Source organism: Pseudophryne corroboree, chromosome 3 (genome assembly GCF_028390025.1).
Source record: "Pseudophryne corroboree isolate aPseCor3 chromosome 3, aPseCor3.hap2, whole genome shotgun sequence".
NCBI classification, from domain to species: domain Eukaryota; kingdom Metazoa; phylum Chordata; class Amphibia; order Anura; family Myobatrachidae; genus Pseudophryne; species Pseudophryne corroboree.
This window is the reverse complement of record NC_086446.1, coordinates 309,752,490-309,766,293: the sequence shown is the minus strand read 5'-3', so window position 1 is coordinate 309,766,293 and position 13,804 is coordinate 309,752,490. Positions and strand designations below refer to the sequence as shown.

The 13,804-nt window shown below is 49.1% G+C and overlaps 1 protein-coding gene across 2 annotated transcripts in view; it reads left to right on the top strand.

Moving 5' to 3' along the window:
* ZNF385C (zinc finger protein 385C) overlaps positions 1–13,804 on the top strand; it is a 563,435-nt gene that overhangs the window by 180,546 nt on the left and 369,085 nt on the right. Inside the window, exon 1 of one of the 2 annotated variants that reach the window (XM_063959415.1) lies at positions 4–78. The exons of the other annotated variant lie outside the window; for it this stretch is intronic. The gene's annotated coding sequence lies outside the window, so the exon portion shown is untranslated. Of the gene's footprint in view, positions 1–3; positions 79–13,804 lie in introns of those variants that run through there. 2 annotated transcript variants of the gene reach the window in all.

Below are 13,804 nucleotides of genomic sequence, written 5' to 3'. Positions count from 1 at the left end.
TTTAATAGATTCTGCATTTGGAAGACTGATGTGAGCCGGACACATGTGTATAGGGGACCTGGACTTGCTGGTGAAGTGGTAGGTCTCCTGTTACCGCTGCCTGCCAGTATTGTTAAGGAGCTGAGCATTGCTTTGCTGCTCCAGTAAATGATTTTGGTAGTTTGGCATGACACATATTTTCTATTGACAAGATAAGCACTGATAGAAAATCAGGACAATATTGGTAAATATGCCCCTGTACGGTATGTGACTGAGGGTGTGGCATAATGGGGGTCATTCAGGTGCTATAGTTGTTAAGCTATCATGCTCAAAGCACTGCTGTTTGGTACTTTGCGCATGCGCTTGACCCATTCTGCGAGTGCGCGAACGTGTCCCGCAACATCGGAAGCAGGACAGCAGCAGACTGTCAGTGATTGATATAGTAGTCATGCTATTTAGTAAATCACGGCTTCTTATGGAGCACTTTTGCAAGGATTTCCTCTACTTCACCGGCAGCACTAGCCTTTCTTTCGCATGTCCCCTTTGCCAGTTATAGGTAACTCAGTCTTGTTAAATTGTGCAGACTCCGCAGTCACCATTACAGGATATGGGGATGCAGTATTCGGCAAAAGTGCAGGGACCACAATACAGATCATAGAAACATAGAAATTGACTGAAGAAGAACCACTAATCTGCTTATGTACATACACACAGTTACATACTAGGGTTAATTTTTTGTTGGAAGCCAATTAACCTACCAGTACATTTTTGGATTGTGGGAGGAACCCTGCGGAAACCCGCGAAAACACGGGGAGAATATACAAACTCCACACAGTGGGGTTGAATCGAAAGCATGACCTCAGTGCTGTGATGCAGTAATGCTAACCATTATGCCACCCATACTGGGTGTCAGGGCTGCTTTAAGAGAGGAGGAGGCCCATGTTTAGCCTCCTCCGTAGGGGCCCCCTCCTCTCTGCCGGCAGCGCTGAGAGTCGAGCTGAGGCGGCGCCCCTTGCTCGGCTGGCACCCCTGGCGAGTGCCATCCTGGCCAATGGGTAGATACGCCCCTGGCAGGAGGCATGGATGGATTAAGCCTTCAGGAATCCCGGGGAACTTAAGACAGGGGGCCCTCCCCCTCGTGGCTTTGCCCAATGTATGTGTGCACCTCCTCCCCCTCAAAGAACGTCATCACCTCAGACCCTTGAATAAAATTATTATCATTATTATTATTATATATTTAATGGTTCCCGCTTCACCCTCAGAATACATATGATATACGGGCTGTTGGGACGCCGGCTGTCCGTATCCCAACAGCGGCAGCTGGTATACCGGCAGCGAGCGTAGCGGGTCCCCTCGTGGACTCGCTGCGCTTGCCACAGGTTATACTCCCACTCGGGTGGTGGCGTGGACCCACCACCCGAGTGGGAATACAGGACTGTGGTCGGGATTCCGACCACTGGCATTTGCCGCCTGTCGGGATTCCGGCATCTGGATCCTGAACGCCAGGATCCCAACAGGCGGTATATTAAACGCATACTTCTCCCCCACCCTTTATATTATATATTTAATGATCTTTTTCCCCTCATATATTAAAGTTTCTTGGTGGGCTGTATGTGATATAGTCAGACAGCAATGCTGACCAGAGATCAGGAGAATGTCAAATTGAAGAAAAAGAAAATACTGTATGTTAGGATGTGTGGACTGTATAGATATGAATCTTTATGAAGGCTATGTGGGCAGTCATGGAATTGGATAAGCTTGCTGGAAGAGGTGATTTTTCAGGGAACGCTTGAGGTTTGAAGACTAGCGGAGAGTTTTCTTGTGCGTGGGAGGGCATTCCACAGAGTAGGTGCAGCTCAAATGAAGTCCTGCAATCGTGAATGAGAGCAAGGGCGTAGCTACAGTAGGTGCAGAGAGTGCGGCTGCTATGGGGCCCAGGCTGCCTCTGGGGCCCGGCCCTCCCCCTGCACCTATTTGTGCTGCCACCAGTGGCGGGCTGGTACAGATTGATAGTGCTATAACTGTCAGTGCACTGTGCATGCATTAATGTGTAATGTTCCTCTGCCTGCCTTCCAGCACCACTTGTCACAGCATAAGAGTATCACTGTACTTTGCAGCTCCGCCTCTGTCCATCCACATCCCGCCCTCACCAGCCTGTAGTCACGCCTCCTGGCTGCCTAAATACTCCCACCATCCGCCCTGCTGTGAACCTCCTCCATTCAGGGTGATCCATAATCCCAGTGACCCAGCGCCCCGCATACTGAGAGAAGGCAGGGCCCAGTGCTGACCCAACATCTGGCTGCAGCAGCACAACACTGGCTGGCTGGGTCCACGCAGATTCATGTATCTCTCTCCCAGAGACCTCTGTTTGTACCTATGGATGGATCATGGGCGCTGTATTACGCATCCTTGCTTCCTGAAAAAGCCGCCTTGCAGTGCGGGGAAACGCGTCGAAGACACGAGGGTCTGAAATTCCTCCTGCACTTCACAACACCTGCTCGTCAACTGCCATAGCAGTTTCCATGGAATAAACATTGGACATCCTGCCACAGCTGCAGTATATTCACACCGGCTCCAGCAAGCAGGTCTCGGTCGTTTGCAGCTCGATCCCACGGGTTTGGCTCACACAGTGCACTTGCTTCTATCCACTTGTGTGCACACTGGTGTGGACTCCGACATTACCAACGGATAGGGCCACTGGCCCAGCCGGAAGCCCCTGCATACCACGGCTGTGAGCAACCTGGGAGTAATTCTTGGTGATGTACGATTTGCATATCAAATTGGAGCTGACCGGTAAGCCGCAGCATTGCCTTTGCCGTGTGGGGATCCCGGTATAAATTGGACTTCTCCTAGTGCAACATACTACCTACGGTGTCCATCATCTCTATACACTTTGGAGTTTGCTTATTTACACCGGGAAGCCGCGGCCGCAGCATACAGCCGTACGCGGATCCCAGCATTCACGTTCCACAGGACACCGTTCATCCACCCTTGGGCATCCTGCAATTTATTGCCAGCACACAGCGTGCCGGGGCTCAGTAGGCATTCCTTTTTTCTACAATACAGGCCATTCTACTGTTAACATTGCCTGGATACTATCTATCTTTTTGGACATCACCCAGCTGGTAATATAGTATCACTAACGCTTATTGTCAACAATTATCTTTTCATGCAGGTTGTTGTGAATGTAAAGAAAAATACCAGCTAGCCAAGTAATTGGTTTATTAAAACCTATGGTGCACTGGTATAGTTTCTTTTTAACTGTTGTAGATCAATTTATAAAACTATTTATAATACGGTTTCTCTTACGTCCTAGAGGGTGCTGGGGACTCCAAAAGGACCATGGGGTATAGACGGGATCCACAGGAGCTTGGGCACACTAAAAAGACTTTGACTGGGTGTGAACTGGCTCCTCCCTCTATGCCCCTCCCCCAGACCTCAGTTAGACTTTGTGCCCAGGAGTGACTGGACACACACTAGGTGAGCTCTACTGAGTTTCTCTAGAAAGACTTTGGTTAGGTTTTTTATTTTCAGGGAGACCTGCTGGCTACAGGCTCCTTGCATCGAGGGACTGAGGGGAGAGAAGTCAGACCTACTTCTGCTTAGTTAAGGGCTCTGCTTCTTAGGCTACTGGACACCATTAGCTCCAGAGGGTTCGATCACTTGCTTCGCCTAGCTGCTTGTTCCCGGAGCCGCGCCGTCACCCCCCTCACAGACGCCAGAAGACAGAAGCCGGGTGAGTATTAGAAGAACCGAAGACTTCAGACGTCAGAAGACTTCAGTAACCGAGGTACACTTACAGGGTGTAGGGCGCTGGGGGGGAGCGCCCTGGGCAGCAGTTACTGAGGTCATTAGGACTGGCTAAAGGCATATTTGGTGCCCGGGCACCGTATATAATACCCCCGCCAGTATAAATTTTCAAAATTGAGTGGGACTGAAGCGCGCCGGGAAGGGGCGGGGCTTAGCCGCACAGCTCACCAGCGCCATTTTCTTCTCTCCACAGCTGCTGCAGAGACACTGGCCCGGGTCCTCCATGTTCCTCACAAGTAAGAGGGAGCAAAACGGGGGGGGGGCACAGATAATTTGGTGCTTTTCTTATTATTTCAGCGCTTCTGATATATATTATACTAGTGTAGTATATAGGTGCTGGGGTGTGAGCTGGCATACTCCCTCTGTGTTTCACTCTCCAGGCTTCCCTGTAGGCTGTCCCCTTTATTTGGCCAGTGTGAGTGTGGGGGTGTCGGTATTGCATGTCCGCATGTCTGAGGCTGAGTGTTCCTCCCCGGAGGAGGTTACTGGGGGCGCAGAAAAGGAGCTGGAGATGGCTCGGTCGGCAAAGCCGACTGCTGATTGGGTTGCTATGTTAAGTACACTTAATGCTAATGTGGCTTTATTGTCTAAGAGGCTTGATAAATCTGATTCTCAGACTCAAACATGGAGAAAATCCATGGAAGATGCTTTGGCTCAGGTGCAGACCCCCTCAGGGTCACAAAAACGTTCATTTACCCAGATGGTAGATACAAATGCCGACACGGACTCTGATTCCGATGTCGATTTTAATGAGGCTACTTTACACCCAAGGGTAGTTAAGAGTATTCAGTACATGATTGTGGCTATTAAAGATGTTTTACATATCTCTGACGAACCTACTGTTCAGGAAACAAGGATTTGCCTCTTTAAAGGGAAAAAACCTGAGGTGAAGTTTCCCCCCTCTCATGAAATGAATGCTCTTTGTGAAAAAGCTTGGGAGTGGCCGGACTAGAGGTGGCAGATTCCCAAGAGAATTTTTATGGCGTATACTTTCCCCTCTGATGACAGGAAAAAATAGGAGTCGTCTCCAAATGTCGACAAGGCTCTATCCCGTTTGTCCAAGAAGGTGGCGCTTCCATCCCCTGACACGGCTGCTCTCAAGAATCAGGTGGATCGCAATCTGGAGACGTCTTTGAAGGCCATTTTCGTTAATACTGGTGCATTGCTCAGACCTGCTGTGGCGTCGGTATGGGTGAGTAGTGCTACTGCTAAATGGGCTGATAATTTAGCTTCTGATATGGTTACCCTTATAAAGAAAATTTTCTTTTGACTCTTGGTTATATCAAGGACGCTGCAGATTACCTAAAGGATGCGGCGAGAGATGTTGGCCTCTTGGGATCAAGAGCCAATGCCATGGCGGTCTCGGCAAAGGAGGGCGCAGTGGATCCATCAATGGAATGCTGATTCAGACTCCAAAAAAAGGGTTTTCACCAAGGTTATGGCAGAAATGATGGTACTCCTTCGCAAGCGAGGGGTCACAATTATCCCGTACTTGGACGATCTCCTGATAAAGGCGAGGTCACAGGAACAATTGTAAAAGAATGTGGAACTCTCCCTGACGGTTCTGCAACATCACGGTTGGATTTTAAACATGCCAAAGTCTCAGTTGATTCTGACGACTCGGCTGCCCTTCCTGGGCATGATCCTAGACACGAAGCTTCAGAGAGTGTTTTTTCCGGAGGACAAAGCTCTAGAAATACAGACCATGGTCAAGGAGCTTTTGAGACCGACAAGAGTGTCGATTCATCAATGCAGTCGAGTGCTAGGGAAGATGGTGGCGGCTTACGAGGCCATTCCGTTTGGCAGGTTTCATGCCAGGGTGTTTCAGTGGGATCTACTGGACAAATGGTCCGGGTCTCACCTACACATGCACCGGAAAATTAGTCTATCTTTGTTAGGATCTCCTGCTCTGTGCTGCCACGTCGCCATGGCAACCGGGAGGCAAGTGTTAGCGAAGTAACCTGAGCGCAGATGATACTCCGGTCCGGGTTTTTACTGTGTAGTGGTTACAGGCTCTGTGCACGGCAGGGAATCCGGCGCTGGTTTTGTGCTCACAGTCTGTGAGGTCTGAGTGGGGCGTGGACAGCACCTGCTATATAAACCATCCTCTCAGGCTAGGCAAATGCTGCTGAATCTTTGTTTGTTAGTCAGTTCCAGAGAGTTAGCTAGTACTGTGTGACTTTGTATTTACTTGTTGCTTACTGCGAATAGGCCTTGGGATTCGGTACTTCATTCTGCCAATCCGGACCTAGCAGTAAGACTGGAGTCAGTTGTTTGACCTGTTGGGGTTCTTTTGCTATTCTGTGAACCCAGCAGGTTTGCGGCTGTACTCTCAGACCTGCTTGGTTAATCCTCCCTCACTGTGCAGGGCGTCCAGGTGTCAGTTTAGTGGCAGTAAGCTGAACCTGTGCCCTGCAAGTGGGGGTTAGGATTGTGGATACTCTCCTTGTGTCTATATTTCTATCTCTGACCAAGGAGTTTATTCCCACACCCGTTGGTAACCCTTTGGGGGTTTTTCTGTTGCTCTTAGCAACATCATTTCAGGTGCTCCACATGTTAAATCACTACACCTCGCTTCATTGTCCGCTCTATTCCATCTGAGCCTTCCTGACACTAAGGAGACACCCAATTCCTGAGCCTTTGGGCTTCTCCGTTCACTTTGTGTTTATTAGTTATTCCATCACCTCCTGTGTATGTTATGTTATACTGTCTGTGAGTTCGTTTGCTTCGCTTCCCTCTCTGTTCATACACCGGTAAACTCCTGTTAGCACTGGTGTGCGTAACATATTCAGCAGCCCTACTCCTGTTGAAATTCTGTGGGAATATGGAGCATACCCCTCAAAATACTTTGCAACAGGTGGTCGATCAGGTGCAGGTCCTGACTCGACAATTTAATGAGATGTCCATTAAAATGAACACCCCGCAGGCCGCTAGCGGAGCTCCCGCAGCAGCAGCGGCAAGTTCAGGGGTTAAGGAGCCAAAAGTAAATCTCCCGGATCGTTTTTCTGGAGATCGCTCGCAGTTCTTTTGTTTCAAGGAGAGCTGTAAGCTATATTTCAGGCTTAGGCCCCAGTCTTCTGGGTCGGAGATTCAGCGTGTGGGCATGGTGATTTCCTTGCTACAGGTCTGGGCATATGGGTTACAGCCTGACTGTCCGTCGCTTAAAAGTGTTGATGCTTTTTTTACGGCACTGGGCATTTTGTATGATGACCCTGACAAGATGGCTTCAGCCGAGGCACAGATTACGGTTCTTAAGCAAGGGCGACGGCCAGCTGAGGTTTATAGTACGGAGTTTCGGAGGTTGGCTCATGATACCCAGTGGAATGACCCAGCCCTGAGAAACCAGTACCGAAGGGGCCTTTCTGACCAGATAAAGGACCAACTGGTACAATATCCCTCGCCTGATAGCTTAGATCAGCTCATGCAGTTATCCATCCGCGTGGATAGACGGCTGAGAGAGCGTAGGCTTGAAAGGGAGACCGCAGTTTCCTTTTTTCCCAAGGGAACCTCAGACTCTGAGGAATATTCCGAGGAGCCTATGCAGATTGGGGCTACCCGCCTCTCCTCGCGTGAGAAGACGCGGAGGAGACAGCAGGGTTTGTGTTTGTACTGTGGGAATAAAGGTCATGTTGTAGTATCATGCCCAGAAAAAAACGGAAAACTTCAGGGCCTGAGGGTGATGGGAAATATCCTGTCAGGCCAGAAGTCAGAATTTCCCAAAAAGACTTTTCTCATTCCGGTGACTTTGGAGATCCTCGGTCAAACTGTCAAGACTGAGGCCTTTGTTGACAGTGGGGCCGATGGGGTTTTCATGGACCGTCAATTCGCCCTGGAACACTCGGTTCCCTCAGTACCTTTGGCATCAGAGATTGAGATCTGTGGGTTAAACGGGGAACCATTGTCCCAGGGTAAAATTACCTCCTGCACCAGCCAAATTCCTTTGTTTATTGGAGCCACACACTCTGAAAAATTGTCTTTTTATGTGACTGTCTGTTCTTTTGCCCCATTTGTTTTGGGGTTACCCTGGTTAAGGGCCCATAACCCTCAATTTGACTGGGTCTCTGGGGAGATTCTTAGTTGGGGTAGTGATTGTTTCAGGAGTTCCTTGAGCCTTCAAGTCAGGCTCTCGCAGCTAAGTTTGCCAGGATTGCCAGGATGTTATGCAGATTTTGCGGATGTGTTCTCCCAAAAAGTTGCGGAGGTACTACCTCCCCATCGCCCTTATGACTGTGCCATTGATTTGTTGCCGGATGCTAAGCTTCCCAAGAGCAGGTTGTACTCCCTGTCACGTCCTGAGACTCAGGCTATGGCAGAGTACATTCAGGAGAACTTGGCTAAGGGATTTATCAGACCCTCACAGTCCCCAGTTGGGTCGGGGTTCTTCTTCGTGGGTAAAAAGGACGGTTCGTTGCGACCCTGCATCAACTTCAGGGAATTGAACCGTATCACGATTAAAAACTCGTACCCACTGCCTCTCATTTCGGTTTTGTTTGACCAGCTTCGTACTGCCACCATTTTTTCTAAGATTGACCTACGCGGTGCTTACAATCTAATCCGAATAAGAGAGGGGGATGAATGGAAGACTGCCTTTAATACCCACTCAGGGCATTATGAATATTTGGTGATGCCTTTTGGGCTCTCTAATGCCCCGGCAGTCTTCCAGGAATTCATGAACGATGTGCTCAGGGAATATTTGGATAGATTCTTAGTTGTTTATCTAGATGACATCCTAATCTTCTCTCATTCCCTGGAGGAACATCGGAAGCATGTACGCTTAGTCCTCCAGAAACTCAGAGACCACCAGCTTGGGGCGAAGCTGGAGAAGTGCGAGTTTGAAGTCCAGCAAATCGCATTTCTAGGGTATATTATCTCCTCAGAAGGTTTCCAAATGGAGGGTTCTAAGGTACAGGCAGTCCTGGATTGGGTGCAGCCCACTAGTTTGAAGGCGCTTCAGCGTTTTCTGGGCTTTGCGAATTTTTATAGACGGTTTATCGCTGGATTTTCGTCTATAGTGGCCCCCTTGGTGGCACTCACTAAGAAAGGGGCGGATGTTGCTCACTGGTCTTGTGAGGCCAAAGCGGCCTTTGCCCGTCTCAAAAGGGCATTTGTCTCGGCCAAGGTGCTGCGACACCCAGATCCAGAGCGTCCTTTTGTGGTAGAAGTGGATGCCTCTGAGATAGGTATTGGGGCAGTGCTCTCTCAGATGGGGGTGTCTGATAATCGCCTTCATCCCTGTGCTTACTTTTCCCGTAAATTTTCGTCTGCCGAGATGAATTATGATGTGGGTAACCGGGAATTGTTGGCTATAAAGGATGCACTCGGGGAGTGGAGACACTGGCTTGAGGGGGCTAAGTTTGTGGTCTCATTTCTCACCGACCATAAGAATCTGGCATATTTAGAGTCAGCGAAGCGGCTCAATGCCAGGCAGGCACGATGGGCTTTGTTTTTTGCTCGCTTTAATTTTTTGATAACATATCGCCCTGGGTCAACAAACATCAAGGCTGATGCGCTCTCGCTGAGTTTTGCTCCAGTTCAAGAGACCACCGAGGAGCCATTGCCCATTGTGTCCCCATCATGTATTAAAGTGGGCATTACCCAGGACCTCTTGTCATTAGTCCTTAGAGCACAGGAGCAGGCTCCTCCAGACCTTCCGGTAGGTCTCTTGTTTGTGCCTCCTAGGTTAAGACAGCGAGTGTTCCTGGAATTCCATGCCAAGAGGTCGGCAGGGCATCCGGGTATTGCCAGAACTCGGGAGTTGCTGTCTAGGGCGGTGTGGTGGCCCTCGGTGGCTAGGGATGTGGATCAGTGGGTTCGGGCATGTGACGTTTGTGCCCGAAATATAACTCCTAGAGGGGTTCCTGTCGGCCCATTACATCCACTCTCTATTCCATCTAAGCCATGGACTCACATTTCCATGGATTTTGTGGTGGACTTGCCCAAATCCTCGGGGATGACAGCCATTTGGGTTGTCGTTGACAGGTTTTCGAAGATGGCGCATTTCGTTCCACTGGTTGGGTTGCCATCGGCCAGACGCCTGTCTGAGTTATTTATGCAGCATGTTGTGCGCCTCCACGGGTTGCCACTTGATGTGGTCTCTGACCGTGGATCCCAGTTTGTGGCCAAATTCTGGAGGGCATTTTGTTCTGATCTCCAGATTTCTGTGAGCTTGTCGTCAGGCTACCATCCACAGTCTAATGGGCAGACTGAGAGGGTGAACCAGTCCTTGGAGCAGTTCCTCAGGTGTTATGTCTCCAAGTGTCATACTGACTGGGTTGCTCATCTGTCCATGGCGGAGTTTGCCTATAACAACGCGGCTCACTCTGCTACAGGGATCTCTCCCTTCCTTTGTGTGTATGGGCATCATCCTAAGGCCAATTCTTTTGACCCCCTGGATTCCACGCCTGGTGGTTCGTCTGTTGTTTCGGTCCTTAGGGGTATTTGGAGGAAAGTGAAGAAAGCCCTTGTGTCTGTGTCATTAGTGACCAAAAGGGTTTTTGATAAGCGGAGAAGACCCTGCAGCTTCAAATTAGGAGACTTCGTCTGGTTGTCCACCAAGAATTTGAAGTTGAGACAGCCATCTCATAAGTTAGGCCCCCGGTTCATCGGCCCTTATAAGATCACCAGGGTTATCAATCCGGTGGCATTTCAGTTAGATCTGCCCCGTTCATTGGGTATCAATAAAACATTTCATTGTTCCCTTTTAAAACTGGCGGTTAGTAATCCTTCTTCCAGAGGGAGTTTGTGGTTGAAAGGGTTCTTGACTCCAAGATGGTTCGGGGTCGGCTGTCATTTTTGGTGCACTGGAAGGGGTATGGCCTGGAGGAGCGGTCGTGGGTGCGCAGTTGTGATCTTCATGCCCCCAGACTGATACGCTCTTTCTTCTCGCAGTTTCCCGATAAACCCGTGGTAGGGGTTCTTTGACCCCTCGTCAGAGGGGGGGTACTGTTAGGATCTCCTGCTCTGTGCTGCCACGTCGCCATGGCAACCGGGAGGCAAGTGTTAGCAAAGTAACCTGAGCGCAGCTGATACTCCGGTCCGGGTTTTTACTGTGTAGTGGTTACAGGCTCTGTGCACGGCAGGGAATCCGGCGCTGGTTTTGTGCTCACAGTCTGTGAGGTCTGAGTGGGGCGTGGACAGCACCTGCTATATAAACCATCCTCTCAGGCTAGGCAAATGCTGCTGAATCTTTGTTTGTTAGTCAGTTCCAGAGAGTTAGCTAGTACTGTGTGACTTTGTATTTACTTGTTGCTTGCTGCGAATAGGCCTTGGGATTCGGTACTTCATTCTGCCAATCCGGACCTAGCAGTAAGACTGGAGTCAGTTGTTTGACCTGTTGGGGTTCTTTTGCTATTCTGTGAACCCAGCAGGTTTGCGGCTGTACTCTCAGACCTGCTTGCTTAATCCTCCCTCACTGTGCAGGGCGTCCAGGTGTCAGTTTAGTGGCAGTAAGCTGAACCTGTGCCCTGCAAGTGGGGGTTAGGATTGTGGATACTCTCCTTGTGTCTATATTTCTATCTCTGACCAAGGAGTTTATTCCCACACCCGTTGGTAACCCTTTGGGGTTTTTTCTGTTGCTCCTTAGCAACATCATTTCAGGTGCTCCACATGTTAAATCACTACACCTCGCTTCATTGTCCGCTCTATTCCATCTGAGCATTCCTGACACTAGGAGACACCCAATTCCTGAGCCTTTGGGCTTCTCTGTTCACTTTGTGTTTATTAGTTATTCCATCACCTCCTGTGTATGTTATGTTATACTGTCTGTGAGTTCGTTTGCTTCGCTTCCCTCTCTGTTCATACACCGGTATACTCCTGTTAGCACTGGTGTGCGTAACAATCTTCCAGGGCCAGGATCTCTCTCCTGTGGTGGCTGCAAGGCTCTCACGCTGTTTCGGAATCCAGGACTGGGTCCTGCTGACCACAGATGCAAGTCTCCGAGGCTGGGGCGCAGTCGCGCAGGGAAGAAGTTTTCAGGGAAAATGGTCAAGCCAGGAATCTTCTCTCCACATAAATATTCTCGAGTTAAGAGCCATTTACAACGGCCTCCTGCAAGCGAAGAGTTTTCTTCAGGGTCTTCCTGTCCTGATCCAGTCGGACAACGTAACAGCGGTGGCGTACGTAAACCGCCAAGGCAGAACAAGGAGCAGGGCGGCAATGGCGGAGGCCACAAGAATTCTCCTCTGGGCGGAATAGCACGTGAGCGCTCTGTCAGCAGTCTTCCTCCCGGGTGTGGAAAACTGGGAAGCAGACTTTCTCAGCAGACACGATCTCCATCCAGGAGAGTGGGCTGTTCATCAAGAAGTTTTTGCAGAAGTGACAAGGCGTTGAGGAACTCCTCTGATAGACATGATGGCGTCTCGCCTCAACAAGAAACTTCCGAAGTATTGTTCCAGGTCAAGGGACCTCCAAGCCTGTGCGGTGGACGCCCTGGTAACTCCGTGGGTGTTTCAGTCCTTGTATGTTTTCCCTCCGCTTCCTCTCATTCCAAAGGTGCTGAGGATCGTAAGACGAACAAGGGTTCAGGCAATACTCATTGCTCCAGATTGGCCACGGAGGGCCTGGTATCCTGATCTTCAGGAATTACTAGTGGAAGATCCCTGGCCGCTTCCTATAAGAGAGGACCTGTTACTGCAGGGGCCTTACCTGTTTCCGGACTTACCGTGGCTGCGTTTGACGGCGTGGAAGTTGAACGCCAGATTTTAGCTCGGAAGCGTTTTCCCGGGGAAGTCATCTCCACTCTCCTTAAGGCTAGGAAGGAGGTCACGGTGAAACATTATTACCGTATTGGGAGAAAATATGTGTCGTGGTGTGAATCCAAAGCAGCTCCTGCGGAGGAATTTCACTTGGGTCGTTTCCTCTATTTTTTGCAGGCAGGCGTGGATGCGGGCCTGAATTTGGGTTCCATCAAAGTGCAGATTTCAGCCTTATCTATTTTCTTTCAAAAGGAATTGGCCGTCCTTCCTGAGGTTCAGACTTTCGTGAAGGGAGTGCTGCATATCCATTCTCCTTTTGTGCCACCCGTGGCGCTGTGGGATCTTGAAGTGGTGTTGCAGTTTCTTATGTCTCACTGGTTTGATCCTTTGCGTAAGGTTGAGTTAAAGTTTCTCACTTGGAAAGTGATCATGCTTTTGGCTCTAGCGTCTGCCAGGCGAGTGTCTGAGTTGGCGGCCTTGTCTCACAAGAGCCCATATTTGATCTTACATTCGGATAGAGCGGAAATGCGGACTCGGCAACAATTTCTGCCGAAGGTGGTTTCTTCGTTTCACATAAACCAACCTGTTGTGGTTAATTAGATACTAAAAAAGATTTAGATCTCCTATCCACTGCGCTCCCCAAGTTTTTAAATGTGTGAAGAAGGGAATAAACCTCTACTTATCTTAGGAGGTCGACACACGTCCCACCTTCTCCTCGTTAGGTTTTATTATGAGTATTAAATGGATGATGTTAATCCAAAAAGGTCCAACAACTCATGCAAGAGAAAGACAAAAACACAATCTAGTGTATTAACGTTATAAAGATCCCTTCCTTAGGAAATATGACGTAGATCTATGGATTTAGATCAATGACACATATGGTCCATACGTATACATAAAATATAATTTTTAATACTAAAAAGATTCCAGTGATAATTTTATACTTCAGTCACATTGATATGACACATGTCCACTTTTACATCCAGTAATATGTGAGGGTGGCTTCCTACCAGATTTTGGATTTTAGAAGTGCTTATAAAAAAAGCTGTGCAGATGTTTCAGCAGCCCCAGGGAAAACCAGCTTCAATGGTCAGCACCCCGTCCTCTCCTCGTCTGGTATGTCCGTCACGAGTCCTCACCGTCAGCCAACGCGTTTCGATCAAAATCGCTGATCTTTGTCAAGGCATAGTCCTGATGTCCTCCTCTTCCAGCTCTTTATACCCTTATGAATTAATGTTCCTAATTACTGGGAGGAGCCACTCTCACTTACAGTTCATGGCATTTTTACATTCATTAACTCATCCTAGACTAATCTAACATAA